The sequence below is a fragment of the Etheostoma cragini genome, chromosome 6 (assembly GCF_013103735.1).
Source record: "Etheostoma cragini isolate CJK2018 chromosome 6, CSU_Ecrag_1.0, whole genome shotgun sequence".
NCBI lineage: Eukaryota > Metazoa > Chordata > Actinopteri > Perciformes > Percidae > Etheostoma > Etheostoma cragini.
Genome location: NC_048412.1, coordinates 9746123 through 9760929, shown reverse-complemented (window position 1 = coordinate 9760929; position 14807 = coordinate 9746123). Strand labels below are relative to the sequence as shown.

General features: G+C 40.2%; 1 long non-coding RNA gene across 1 annotated transcript in view; it reads right to left on the bottom strand.

The window, feature by feature from the left end:
• The window catches only part of LOC117946798, a 22194-nt gene extending 10247 nt beyond the window's left edge, over positions 1-11947 (bottom strand). The window contains exons 1-2 of the long non-coding RNA XR_004657105.1: positions 11938-11947; positions 7939-7945 (exon numbers count right to left, since the gene is read on the bottom strand). This is a non-coding gene — a long non-coding RNA (uncharacterized LOC117946798). The remainder of the gene's footprint in view (positions 1-7938; positions 7946-11937) is intronic.
• Positions 11948-14807: the final 2860 nt, after the last annotated feature.

Sequence of the window (14807 nt, the reverse complement as noted above, 5' to 3'; positions counted from 1 at the left end):
GATGGTTATCATGTTCCAACAGTATAAACTGTGGACCTGAGGGCTCAGATAAACCAGGGCAATATCTCACATCCACATCATGTGTAACCTTTAGGGCGCTGGGTACAATAGCAACCTGTAGAAACATCAGGTTTAACGCAGTGCTTTAAAACTATGTATTAGGTCTTTAAAGGCCCTAAAATAAATCTGTTACTTATTAAGAATGATGGTGTCCTACATAAACTGCCACAGTTTTAAACATTTTGGTCATTTCCCAAGATATTTTAGGTATATTTTGTTGTGTGCTCTTCTCACTGCTTTCAAGGGGGCGTGGCTCAGTTAGAAAATGCTGATTGAATCAAAACACTGTGATATTTGTTGGACACTGTTGTTCAAACGTGATCAAACCACACATTCTAAGTCCCTGCAAAGCTAGTCTAGACCGGCTGAACACCCTTGCCTGGCAAACCTCTGTTCTCTCTGGGAAACAACAACAAACTTCAAGCTAGCAACCCACACGCTTAAAATAGCAAGTTTTAAAGAGAATTTGGATCGTGCAACAAGGCAGGCCTGCTCGGTTCTTTATACAAATAATATATCAAATAATATATTTAAAGCGTTTAGAATCTAACTGGGACGTTTTGGCAAGGATTTGCTATATGGTCAAAGTTGACACAGCGAGTAGAGCAAAATAGAGTTCATTTACTCAGTTTTCTTATTTGCTTAGTTTTACTCTGTTTATTTACCTATTTTTACTTTATTTACTTAGTTTCATCTAATTAAATGATGATAAGGATGTATTTCTTGTGAATTTTTGAAAAACCTTTACCGTATGTCATGAATTTGTGCTGTTCTAGCGTAACATGAACCAAGTTTCTAGGGGCTTAAGCATGCCACATGTTTAACAGGCCTTCCAATAATAACGTCATTCTAAGGTCAAGATCATTGATCTGAAAATGTGATGGTTTGACACATTGATACAGGGAGAAACAGAAGAGGATTTAAGTTTCTAAAGCACAGCCTGAAGCCCATATTTAGTGGTTTTATTGTAATTCCTTCAATGGGACATCAACTCCACCTGTCAACATTAATATGTGCAAACATGTGTCCTCTAAAATGAGTAAAGGATGGCCAGTAGCTCATTTATAGTTAGTTATATTATTAAATTGAATGATGATGAATGCTTTTAACCCTTTGTAAACCTGTTTTACTGTACCTTTGTACTTGAAAAAAAGGAACAATTAGCTTGAACACATTTCATGAATCATGGCTTTACATAACTGGCCTTTGATATCTCGTCCAGTTGCACAAATGTGCCTTTGCACAAAATCAGCCCCCTCCCATGTAGCCTTTACCATACATCTTGCTCTTATACAAACATATTGTACCATATATAATGCGGTATATACATTTGTTTAATGAGTATGTACACCAAATCAAACAAGAAATCATGGGCAGAAAAAGGTAAGGTCAAGTTCCCTCCACAAGCGCTGAGAGACTGACCTCGATATATCAATGTTGTAATTAAAGCTACATTCCATGTCTCAGTGGCTTTCCCCATAATATTTACACTCCTGTTGCTGCAGTTCAAGAGAATTCCCCCCTGTATCTGATACAGCGGGGAGGAGAATTCAAATAAACATCCACTCAGAGGTAACAGGTTTAAGATGTCGCAGTCAGACACTCATCCATCTTGTGGTTGAGGTCTTCGTCACCTGCACTGCAAGTTAATAGAAGAACCCTGTGTGTGTGGCATGGGGCGTGTGTGACCGTCTGGATACATCAGGAAAATGGCTGCCCCCAACATCCCTCGAAAAGATCAAACATGGAAATAATTACGCCAACAGTAAATATAGTAGAGATGAAACAATAAACAGTGAGCAGCACTGAGACAGATGTAGCAGACGAACATCAGGCCTCAGTGTTTGATGTCTGATTATACCAACTGACTGTCAACAGTATGCAAGACAGAAACAGTACACTGAGTACAAGCTGTAGATGTTCTGCAGCTACTGAAGCCTCTAGGATGAGTTAAGTGGGTGTTGCTGAATGACCTTAATTCAAAATTGTCTCACATGTGGTCTTCAATCTAAATCTGGACATGCTTTGTGTAAGAAAGCTGATGTCCTATTTACATGTACAGTTGACATCAGACAGCAATTTACATGTGGGTTGTACTTATTTTTATTATGTGAACAACTAATGTACATTACCTCCAATTCACAGGATTTTCTATTTTAACACTGTGTCAACTCACAGCAAAGAGTTGCCGGGTGTAACACAGCTGGCTGGGTTTTATCTTTGCGGATGTGTTATGTCTGTGTGTTCTAGCTTCCTCCAACAGGTTTAAGCTGATGTAGCTGATGGAGAGGCGACTGGAGAGGTCAGCGCCTTCTAGATATTCTGGTTTTTGGTATACAATCTGTGGTTAAGGTATGGTTAGGGTGAGGCAACTCAAACACTGTTTTAAAATAAAAAATGATGGGCACCAATGAAATTTGTGATGAGTAATGACTGTTCCTTTGTTCATTTCTTGGTTTGCGTTTAATCATTACATCAATTAAAATGCTGCATATTCATCAGGCTTGCAAGAGACTTTCCACTTTATGACCTTCTAGCAGACAGACAGAGTGTGTTAGAATAAACACAGGCAGTGATTTACACTTGCAGTTTTCATCATTTTCTATTTCTTCTCTTTTTCTCAAACTCTATCTTTTACTCACTTAGCTAAGCTAAACCTTTTGCCCTGTCTTTACCTGTTTTTGTTACACTTTAATGTATCTGTCCATCGAGTTCCTTTCTTTGACAGTGTATTTTGTGTCAGGGTGCCTTAACTAGTGATGAATATCCCCAAAACAGCCTACTTTTTCACAGTGATAGCAGCATCTACACAAAAAAATGACAAAATTATAACAACAACTAGAACCACAGGTTGCTCGTGTATGTGTTAGGCACAATAATATGCTATAAAAGTTAACTCAGACACAGCTCTCTTACAGCTTAGATGGGCCTTACACAAACACACACATGCTCTCAAAAAAGGCAGTGGGTCCTACACTGACCACGAGATGTGGTGATAATAGCTGCCACATGTTTCAGAACCTGTTTTACTGTAAACCCAAAACATACACACACACACACACACACACACACACACACACACGCCAAGACACACATTTAACACATGCAGAAATGCAGAGGCATGTATACCTCTGTTTCAGTCCATCACTTTTTCTCGTACCCTATCACTTTTAATGTGTCTCACTCTCTCCACCCTTCTAATGTACCCTTCCTTTGTCTTAATTTTTCTCCACCTCCCTCTCCATGCCCCCATTTCACACCATTGATTTGTAACTTCCTGGATGTGAGCAGGGCTGCATGGTTTTTAAATCTAGACCCAGTTCAGGACAAAGATCAACATCTCAATGTAGTCTCTTAATGTAACTTGTTAAGATTGTTAATTATTCTCTACACATGTATCAACAAAGGGCACATATAAATTTAACTTATATAAAAAAATGAAAAACATTGAACATTATGTAAACAGAGCACATGTAGGAACTCAATGGATAAATATTTGTCAGCAGTGCTTGGGTTAATGGAACAAAATCTATATGGTTGCCCTCCTGACTCATTCTGTGTAACACAACATTACTGACGGCTGCCGCTGTGATGGCAGAGTGATAAAAAGCATTTCCTCAGAGGACCTGCCATGAGATAAGTTGATCAATAAAAATACATTAAACGTTGTACAAATAAAAATGCAAATAGGCGCAAATGGTAAAGCCCCATTGTCTGGCGGGTGTTAATAGGTTTTGGCTAAAAGAAAACAGCAAGACGGTAGACACATGTTTTTTTTGTTTTTTTTTACATCACAATAACATCAAGATGAAAAGTGCAAAGTTAGTGCACACAGAGTAATTCTTTATTTATGAGGAGAGAGATCCCTGAGCTTCACATTTAGTATGTGATGAAGTCGCAGTCACAGGTCAGAAACTTAAAGTCTGAACACCACGATCACCATTACATCATCATAACAATATATACATGATATTATGTTTGTCATTACAATTAATAATACATTTTCTTTTTATATAATGTATTGCCATGCGGCAGATGTGTCAGCACCTTGTTTACAGTAACACAGACACATTATGGGTCAAACACTGAGTTTAAAGTCAGCAAAAGGATTTATAAGTGTTCCTAATGGTCTGCAATCACAGTGTTGATGGCTGGTAGTGAGTAGCGGCGTAGTGAGAGCTTGAGAGAAAAGTTCAAACCCTACTTACTTGTTTACCTCTGCACACCTGGCCAGTAGTTGCTGGGGGACATGCACTTTTGGAAATGTCCATTTAGGTTAAAAAAGTTGTCAGATGCATATTGGGATGTTGAAAGTGTCGGTCGGCCACGTTTGACCATCTGACAAGTTCATTGGTAGAAGCATACTGACGCTACTAATATTATATGAATGGTCTTCTGTCTAATAATTTCACTAATTATTGTGTGATTGTTGATGTTTTGTCCACAATTTTTACATTTGAATTAATCATTTTGTTTAGTGAAAAGTCACGTTGCCATGTTTACCATTCAGTAAAACATCCTTAATGAGAGGTTTTCAATCCCCAATCATGTACACACTGACCCCAAATGCCATCTACCAATCTTTCCTTAAGTTTACATTCAAATGTACCATAAATGTAAATTGTTGTTGTATTAGAAATACTCAGTATAGACTGAGTATAGGAGGAAAAATAGCATATGGGAGATGGTAACTTAAAACAAAGTGGAGTATTGACATTCCTTCGCCAATGACTGATGAGTCCATGTGTGAATACGTAGAGAAAAAGCAACAAACTAAAGACCCTATCAAGGATCCAGCAACCCTGGGCAGTATGGTGCTGTTACATGTATGTGTGTGTTTGAGGGAGAAAGGTATCAATAATTCCCATCAATCATCCACTTCCTGCCTCAGTCAGCAGCTGGTATGTAGGAGAGCTGTGAGAATCATTAATTACACACACACACACACACTACATCATTACTGTCAACAGCTGCTGAGCAGGCCTTGCGAGTACCCAAATAACATCATTATCACAAGTATTCTTCAACAATGTGCCCCCTTTCAGTCCCCCTGGCCCTTTGCTCCACAAGGAACCAAAAGGAATATGACTGCACTCCCTGTCTGATCCCCCAACAGCACCACAGGGCCCTCAACACCCCCCTGCTCTTCACACTACTGAGCTGGCCTTTGACCCTGGGGGACGTGTTAGAGAGAAGTCGGGGCGAGTGCCTGTCACTGGACGTTGGTTCGGGGCATAAGAGAGTTCTGGGTAATGAGTGACAAGTGTGTGCAAGCGTGTGTTTATGGGTTAAGGGGAGTGTTTTTATTTTTAGATTTTCTCCGTTGCATTTGTTTGACGTCCACAGTGGATATGGGATGGGCTTTTGTGTTGATATGTACTGTACTGTATGTAAAGGTGAAAGGGTGAGGTCATGTGTTTTTGTGAGGGAGATTTAGCTCATTCAGGGGTGAAAGTGTGTGACCCGCTTGAGACAAAGTGTAAAAGTCAGTAAGACATAGAATTTGTTCCCAGCTCATGAATCACAAGGTCGGACCGGCCCTTCAAAAACACACACACACACGCAGTTCTTAATTGATTAATATTGTTTTCCCTTAATGCTGTTTCTCTTTTGGACCTTATTTCGCAATCAAATCTCACTTTCTATTTAGGAATTGGAAGGACTGTGACACACCCACCCGATAATCGGCCGTCGGACAGTCTGGTGAGGTCAGTGACATGAGTCTGTACGGTGTGTTGAGTCTGACCTGCTCAGTCGGAAGGCGGGCACTGCCGGCAGCCAAACTCAAACGACCAATCTGATTGGTGGAGTGCTAACCCGGAAATGACGAGCGGGATCAGCGTCACTAGAGTCTCTCAAATCTGACAAAAATCTCTGTCGATCTGAAATGAAGACACATTCACCAACTGCGTGGACTATTTCTCGCTTAAACTGGTTTCAGAAATACGTTAGGGTTTAGGGAAATATTTTAGTAAACTATGAGTTTGTGTTCTGAACAAGCCGCCATGACAGTCTGGCTTTGAACTTCCGGAGAAACCAGACCCGAGTGATGCGTTTGTCCAATCAGCTGCCGTCGGTAGTCGGCCTTGCATCAGCGGTTTTTTTTGGCCCACTCGGGAAGACGACTGCCTTTTCTGCCACCGGTCAGCCATCAGGTTGGTGTGTCAGGGCCTTTAGCCTTGCAAGCTTGGTTTAGATATTGAAGGATTCAGAGGTTTAGGTTTAACAAACATGCACACACAACGTGTGTAGTTAAATACAATAATATTCAGTACAAGTAACAGTAAGAATTGTAAAAAAGCAATATGATTATTAGAATCGTATGATTGGTTATTTTAGGTTATGTTCTCATAACTAAATATTATGAACATGCATGAACATTGATGTTCTTGTAATTACAAAGATAAGCTGGGAAACATAATGTATTATTGCTCATGTCATGACAGCATAAAATTCAACGCAATTTAGCGTTGATTTGGCTAAATCAGAGATCTGAAATGTTGTAATCTTAAATTATTATTTACAATTTATAAAATAACATCATTTTTGAATTACTAAGTTGATGTCTTAATTAGACCTGATTTGTCTGTGTTTGCTCTGTCTGCTCTTTTCTGATGTTGCTTACATGACCAAGAGCTCAGTGACCCTGAGAGGCGCGTAAACAGGCCTCTACAACTAGAGAAAGACACATCACAACATCAACAAACTCTACCCTCAACCGACTCCCCAGCAGATACACACAAATACTGTAGTAGAGCCCCTACTTAAGCAGGCGGAAGAGCCTGTGGAGGATGTGGCAGGTCAAAAAGATTAGCACAGCTCCCAGATGATGAGGTGTCAGGGTAGTCAGATGAAGGCAAGAGAGGGGAGAAAGAGGCAGCAAGAGGAAAGTAGAAAAACTCAGAGACAGCAATTTGTGAATGATAAGGGTTAGATAGGCATGGGGTGGAGAAGACACAAATAATGAAACAATTAGATAGATAGATAGATAATTAGAGAAGAAAAGAATGCAGAGATGGTGAATGAGCAACCAAAAAGTAGTTTTAAAAAGCAGTAAGAACCATAGGAAGATGGCCACAACCTTTTTTATTATCTCCAGTTTCCTTCACTCATCTGTTTACTTTGTACAATTATTTTCTTTATCTCTTCAGATAAAACGAGACGTTTCAAATCAACCATAATGAAGGATACCTGTATTCCTTTTGAAATCCTCTGAGTTTCATCTTATGGATATCTCCTGTTACTCGTCTGTTTAGCAGACTGGCTAAAGTGGTCTAAGGTGTCCTGGGTGTCGGCCGAGCAGAGTCATGCAGGGTCAAGAGTGCCAGTCTGATAGAGCTGCCCTGGCTGCTCTACCACTTACAGCCGGCGGGAGATAAACAGTTATTTGTGACACTGAGCTCATCTTTTTTGGAGGACATGTCACATGGATAATACAGAAGGCCACGTTTGCATTTAAATGTCATTGTTCATTTATCCCATGTTAATTGCAAATAGTCCAAATACTGCCTTCACTTTGACTATATTGTAATGTTTTTAGTTATTTTACACTCAAGGCTTGTGACATTTACATTAACACATTTCTTAGTTTATCACATGTTGAGAATTAAGTCTGTGTTCTGGTAAAAAATAAGCAGAGCATCAGGCAGACCAGAATGACTTTTCACTTATTTCATGGCACAATGTGTTCTAAAGTTCACCACATATGTTGTTTTGATATAATACATGACATGCTTAATCCCAGCTTGGGTTAGACCAGTCGAGCTAGACCCTATCTTGACAAAATATGTCCAAATGTTATTGTGTATCATGCTTCTCACACTCATGTCCTCTATCAAATGGCAAACCACTAGTCCTATTTACTTAATCAAAGTACACAGTTCTGCTTTGTGGTGGAACTCAAAACTGAAGTCAGTTTGGGTAAGGTTTGTGAATCCAGACATTTAATGATCTCTTCCATGCCAGGGATCCCTCATTCCTAACAATCAAGGTTCTTTAATCTAGACAGCTAAGCGTGCCAATGGCCTGCAGTTTAGAAGGACAGAATAAAAGATGAACAGAAGGAAGAACAGGAAGGCGCTTATTGAAAAGTTCAAGTGGGGACTATTGACGTCCTGTAGAGTGGTATCAAGTGCATGTTCCTCCATCTGTCCCTGTAGTGGTACAGACGCTCAAGTGTTGACCTGACCCACATTATGATGGGCCTGTTGCTGGGCTCCATCAAAACATAATTACAATATTTTTTTCTAAAACCTTGCGTCTTAAAAAGTCTACTTTTAAAATATGATCTGAAACAACTCGTTAATGTCAATGGGTTGATGGATCATGGGAAGTATTAAAATTAAAGAGTCAAATTAAAGATCATGTCTGCTATTTGTTCAAATACAAAATAACTGTTATTTTTCCGCTGAAAGGAAAAATGTTTTTAATGGCAACTGGTCCTGAAATTCTCTATTTGGGTCACCAGAAGAATATGTCTGTTGCTCATAGTTCAGTGTTTTTTTCCACAAAATGTCAACTGTGTCAGAGACACAGATCAGATAAGTTCCTATTGAATTATGGCTGTGTTATAATAACATCAACTGATGGCTCACAGCCTAAGACTCTGCAGTTCATGTGAGTCAGTAGGTAAATTTGACAAAACACATCTGACACATCTCTCTTTATAACACCCCTACGCATCCCTTTCCCTACGCAATCATGATCTCATCTTGGTATGAGCATTCATCACAGTGCTAACTTGTATCAGAAGATTCTCGTCATACTTATGATACCCAATTTGACCTTGGCTCTAAAAGGTAAATATCAAGACAACAATCTTTTTTTTGGTTCTGTTTATGATTCCCTGAAGACATCTCTTATCCCATCCCATTCATGTCTTGATGTTGAATCTAAGTCATAAATCACAGTCACATGTTGTCAATGACAAGCAGATGCTCACTTAGTTCAATAACCACATTGTGCTCAATGCTAGACCTATCAAAGAAAGTTGGTCACAATGGTGAAAACGCTCCGGGCCAAACATGAAGAATATTGGCCCTTCCTCTTTAAATACTGTATCATCCCACTTCATCTCTAAAATCTGTCTTTGATGATTACCATCAGCCAATGCCCACTGTGATCATTTGGGCTGTATAAAGTCATAGGTTAGTCACAATACATATGTATTAATGTATAGCAAATGTCCTGACCCAGAGATCTTTTGATGCCAACTGTCCTAAAAGGTTGAAAACAGTAAATTAAATTAGGCTAAGTGAAATAAAAAAATGAATTTCACTCAAATCCCGGTCTTACTCAGACGTTATGGATAAAACAAGAGGTTTCTCACTGTAATTTTTAGGGGCTTCATTCAAGGAACAGATTTAAGAAGTATGCATATTTGATTTCTGCATATATAAAAAAGTACAACCATGCTCATGTCTGTCCAGTTCAATTTACCACAGAGTACCACACAGCCAGTTATACAACATTGTTTTACTTTTTTAGTAATGATTACTCTTTGTTAATACAACTTGACCTGTTAAGTTTCACCTTGTGTAAAAACTTAGAAGGTTAAACAGGTTTCCACGCAAATTTCCAGTAAAGTCCATTCATTCGGGATGACACTGTACATAGACAAATACCAGATTGAAACCAACATTTTTTATAATATAAATATTCATTACAAAAGAAACTTTAAAAAATGCATTTAATTTGTGTTGGACTTTAACACTGGAAGCTGAAAAGAAGTAGTTACAGCACACGACCCCCATAAAACCAAAACATGACGTTTTCACAAACAAGATATGATGCGTGTGGTGCTGGCTGGCAGATATTGTTATTTTTTGACAAAGCTAGGATTGTTTTTGTTTTTAGTAAACTACAACTTAAACTTAACAGACTCTACCTCCACAACGTTCTACTTCTGGGATTGTTCTAGTGTTGCCGGAAGTTCCACTGGATGTCCGTTATCTTCCGCTTTCTTTGTGTTGGAATTTTAAACTCTGGGGGATTTCTGAGGACTATGGTTAACTGCTCCTCACATCACTGCAGGGTGAATCCAGACGGCTAGCTAGACTATCTGTCCAATTTTACATTTCTGTTGCACGACTAAAACAAATGTTACATGTGCACATGTTCCACCAAAACAAGTTCCTTCCCAAGGCTTTTTTGCAACGGCACCGTGGCTCTGCCTGACGCTAAGCGTTGCCCATGACGGTTATATTTGGGTTAAAGTGCCAATTTGGGTTAAAATGCCAATAAACCAGAGCGCGTTTTTCTCCCATCCCTGTGTGGACTGGCCAGACCCTCATCCGCCGCAATGTGAAGGAAGGTCTGGCAATGCCAGACTATTACGTAACAGACAAAGATGAGAGTGGTTTCAGTGTTTATATTTAACACTAGGACAGGAGGTAAAAAAAACTAGTTGAACTAGTCCTTTACTGTAAGTGATGTGTGATCCTCTGTCTAAGCCATTTTTCACTTATCACTAAGTGAATTTCGGTGGGACATCCTGATTACAAAAGGACTAGTAACAACTGATTTTAAAATGCTCATTGGAACTGTCTGATTTTCTGTTCTAGAGCCCTTCGGTGCTGCGTCATCCAACCCATTGCCTTACTCATCTTCATATAAAAGCCAATTTATCACAATCAGTTTGCCTTAATGCCTAACAGATGGCCAGTTTCCGAGTTCACAATCCTCAGAGCCCTATAGTAGGCTCCAGTTACTTTGTATAACTGGACAAACGTAGTGTATGTCATGGGTGGTTAGTCTCAATAACTTTGGCCATGGGACCTATATATGTCAAGCTGATATGATGCTTTGGGTCCTTAAGTGAAGCCCGGCATTTGACTAAAAAAATTCACTGCCAATGTAGATGGTCATTGTGCTTGGTGAACAAGACAGGAGGAAATTGACCCTCACAACTCAAGGGGGGCAAATCCTTTAGCATATATCCTCTGTGGCACCCGAATGCATGCTGCAGTTACCAAAGCACGCAGAATGGTATCCATGAAAAAGGAATGCTAGTTTATAATGGAGCTATTGATCAATGTCTGTCGACAAAGGTATCAGCTATCAATGCTAAATCCCATCTGGACCGGCAAATGTATAAATCACAGATTAAATATAAGACTGTTGATGAAGGATGAGAGAATGGGTCATTCATTGAAGTCTACAACATGTTTGAACAATTTGATGTATTCTGAATTTCTTGGCTCAATGTGTGGCTTCTTTTTAGATTTTCACATATGTAATACAGACTAAAGACAAAACGAGGGAAGAAAGAAAAGACGTACATAAAAATGGACAGAATGATTTACCAGTGTTAAGTTAACGGTTATGTGGAAATATTTGTGTGTACATGCACATATATATATATATATATATATCCCTGAGAGGTAAGTGAGAAATTCTTTTTTTCAGTCAAATTTTTTTGAAGTTGTTAATTATTTATTTATTATTTCATCTGTAAAAAAAAAATTGAAAAGAGGTAAAACATTTTTTTGAAACAGAAAGTGTTTGTTGCTGTCATACTGATTTTGGCCACGAGAGGCTGTGCGCCAATGTTCTAAATAGGACTGAAAGCATTATTGTTTTCTCCCAGGTGAGATTTAAGCTTTCCATGCACTCTGAACACAAGGAGCATTCGTTGTTTGTTAGGAAGTCATGTAACTTCACTGTCATGTCTTTCTTTTGGCTAGAAATGTAGTTTAATCGGAGCTTATCTGCTGTTAGCTGTGATGTGAGAATGGAGTAATGCCAAGACTGATTAGCCCAAAACTTCATCTATTTTCTTTGTTGAAAAGAAAAAGCTAGAATTGCTTCCGTAAGAGTAATTATGAAGACAGTGACATATTTATCTACCTATTCTCTGATATATGTGAAACAGAAGACTGGACGTCAGCAAATGAAATGCTTAAACATCACATGCACCTCTTGGCTGAAGTGGAACTTGACCCTTTGTTCCTATAGCTTTTTGACCAGCTGGGGAAGTCACTGAGGTCGCAGGTCAAAGCTATGGGAAAGAGAATCAGGTCATGAGTTGACTGCCAGTCAATTCCCAAGAGAGACATTTAAAGAGAAACTATGAGATCCAGGATTCTTTGCTAAACATGAAACAGCAGCTTCTATTTTTTATCACCACGCTGTACTTCCTTTGTTTTATTATTTCAGTGTAGTAAAATATTTTCCTTCACTGTCTCTGTTTCCTTCTTCTTGCTTTCTGCCTCTTCCTCCGTTGCTCTTCCTTATACCATCTCTCCCTGCCTTACCTGTCTGCCCGAGCCCAGCCCTGGCCGGTATAAAGTTGCCATTATGTTGGTTTTGTTTTGTTTTCTCTACCTCTTCCTCCTCTCCTCTCTTCTCTAACCCCTATCTCTGGGTGTTGTGAATCCAAAAGGAGCCATAAAAAGGGAAACGCAAAGCTCTCAGCCATAACAGCAATGCATCCCCTGTGAAATCTTAGACGGCCATTAAGCTAATGGGGCACTCTGGCCCAGCCGGTGGTATAACTCAGTTCGCGAGCTGCAGGGCCGGGACCAGGCACAATGGGGCCCCGTGTTCCAGTGTGTTGGTGTAAACATTGCCCTAAATAGACTTGAATGGGCAACTCTCACGGAAGTAGAATTAAACACAGGTGTCAACAGCATGAAAGCTCTGCGCTTCCAGAAAATCATTCAGAATTGGGCCTACTGTATTTTACGTGAAGAGCACTCCACTGTGAGACTCCAAAAGCAGACGTTGTAAGGAACGAGTGCTTTTAAAGGCACACTGAAGCTAATGACGTCAACTTGACCTAAGCACAGTCAGCATCAGTGTTAATGCTGACTCATGCATTGCTGAATTGTAATTTCATAGAGCTTGTCTGAGACTGTCTTGGCGGGCCGGTGTGGAGAGCAGCTTGATTACTCCCTCCTCGTGAGAAAGGGCAGCCGAACTAAGGCTTTTAGAGTCTAAACCATTTACTGTGTTTACCCATGGTTAGCAGGCCAGCACGCATGCACACACAGACCTCAGGTGGTAAGAGATTGCTCTCTCTCTCCCTCTCTCTCTCTGTCTCTCTCCTTCCTTCTTTCTCTCTCATTCTGTCTGACTGCTCGGATTGTTTTTAACAAGACGGGAGGGGATGAAACTGTCCTTAATTACAGGGGAAGTGCTTTTTTTTTATAGGCCTCTCTGGCAGTATGCACAAACACACAATGGGAGTGTGAACTAATGAATTCAGGACAATGTAAATGTCTTTATAGAACAATTTACAACAGACACCAGTTAAGATTATTATGGGTGTAATGTGGCCTCTTAAGCCCAGAGAAATTATCAGTGATGGGGGTTACAACATTTGTGGAACACTGCTGTGGAGACATTCAGTGAGGAGACATAAAAGTATGAAAGGGGGAAACTTAACAGGAGATCATTTGTTGAAAGATGAGGATACATAAGAAAAATGAGATGAGATTTTTCCCATTGCTTGGCTCCATCCCTCCAGCATTCAGAACCCCTAGGAGGCATGATCACTAAAGCCCTCTCCAAGACTTGGGAAATCCGTTACATTTCACCTCCTCCACAACAATGGGAGAATGGAGGAGTGTGGATCCCGTCCGTTCTCAGGGCCAGGGGTGTAAATTCCAGTGCAGCCCCAGGGCTCCGGACAGAAGGGGGGGATTGAGCTCTGTCTGCCACCTCCCGCTCGTGGCCCTCAGGGGGGCTGGAGGGTAATGAAGACTGGGCAGCAGGGGCTCGTCGAGGTGGAGAGACCGCGTCTCTGTGTGTGTTTGTGTGTGTGTGTGTGTGTGTGTGTGTGTGTGTGTGCGTGCATGTGTAAGGGAGGGGATTCCAGGGCCTGCTCTCTTCGTCACCTCTAGTGACCACTGACCACAGGACTAATTACACAGCAGGTCACAAGCGCGCACACACACACACACACACACACACACACACACACACACACACACACAAACACACCACTACCTTATACATCCATTTTTTGTAGGGTCTGTTTATATTGTTCTTTCATTTCAGTCACGTTTTTACAAGTTAGTGCTTAAAGTGTGTTGTTTTTAGTCCTGCTAGCTGTATGGCTCTAGGAAAGGGAATGTTACTTTGTCCGTCGGCCGATTCGTCCACCATTTTGGTCCAGACTAAAAAATATCAACAACTGTAAGATGGATTGCCATACAAAGTTGTATGTCGATATTTTAATGGTCCTCAGAAGATGAATCCTAATCTGTTCCCTGACTTTTCTTCTTGTTTCACCATTGGGCTTTTGGTTTTCTGAACAACTGAATGGATTGCTGTGACATTTTGAATGACATATCTATCCCCCTCAGTAGGAATTCTAATCCCCTGATCTCCTGACTTTTAATGTGCATGTTAGCGTTCTGATGCATTCAGCTTCAAGCACCGCTGTGCTTAAGTATGGCCTCATAGAGCCACTGGCATGGCTGTAGATCTTACTCTTGTTTGCGTGTTTTTTTTTGTACTTTTACTATTTATTTAAAAATTGTAGAATTAGAGTAAGGCTTATTCAGACAGCATAATATTTACACAGTTCTATGAGAAATCCAATTATGCATTGACATATGGCAACCTGAGAATAGGACAATAAAAGGTGCTTTAAAGAATATTACATTTTCATCTGCCAGGGTCTAATGTGGGTCACAAGTCAAAAGATGACTCCGTCCACAGCATTAAAAATAGGGCCTGGTCTGTCTGCAAGCCCTCAGGACCAGCGCCATGTCTGTAACCCAGATGAGGGTGGTGGATAA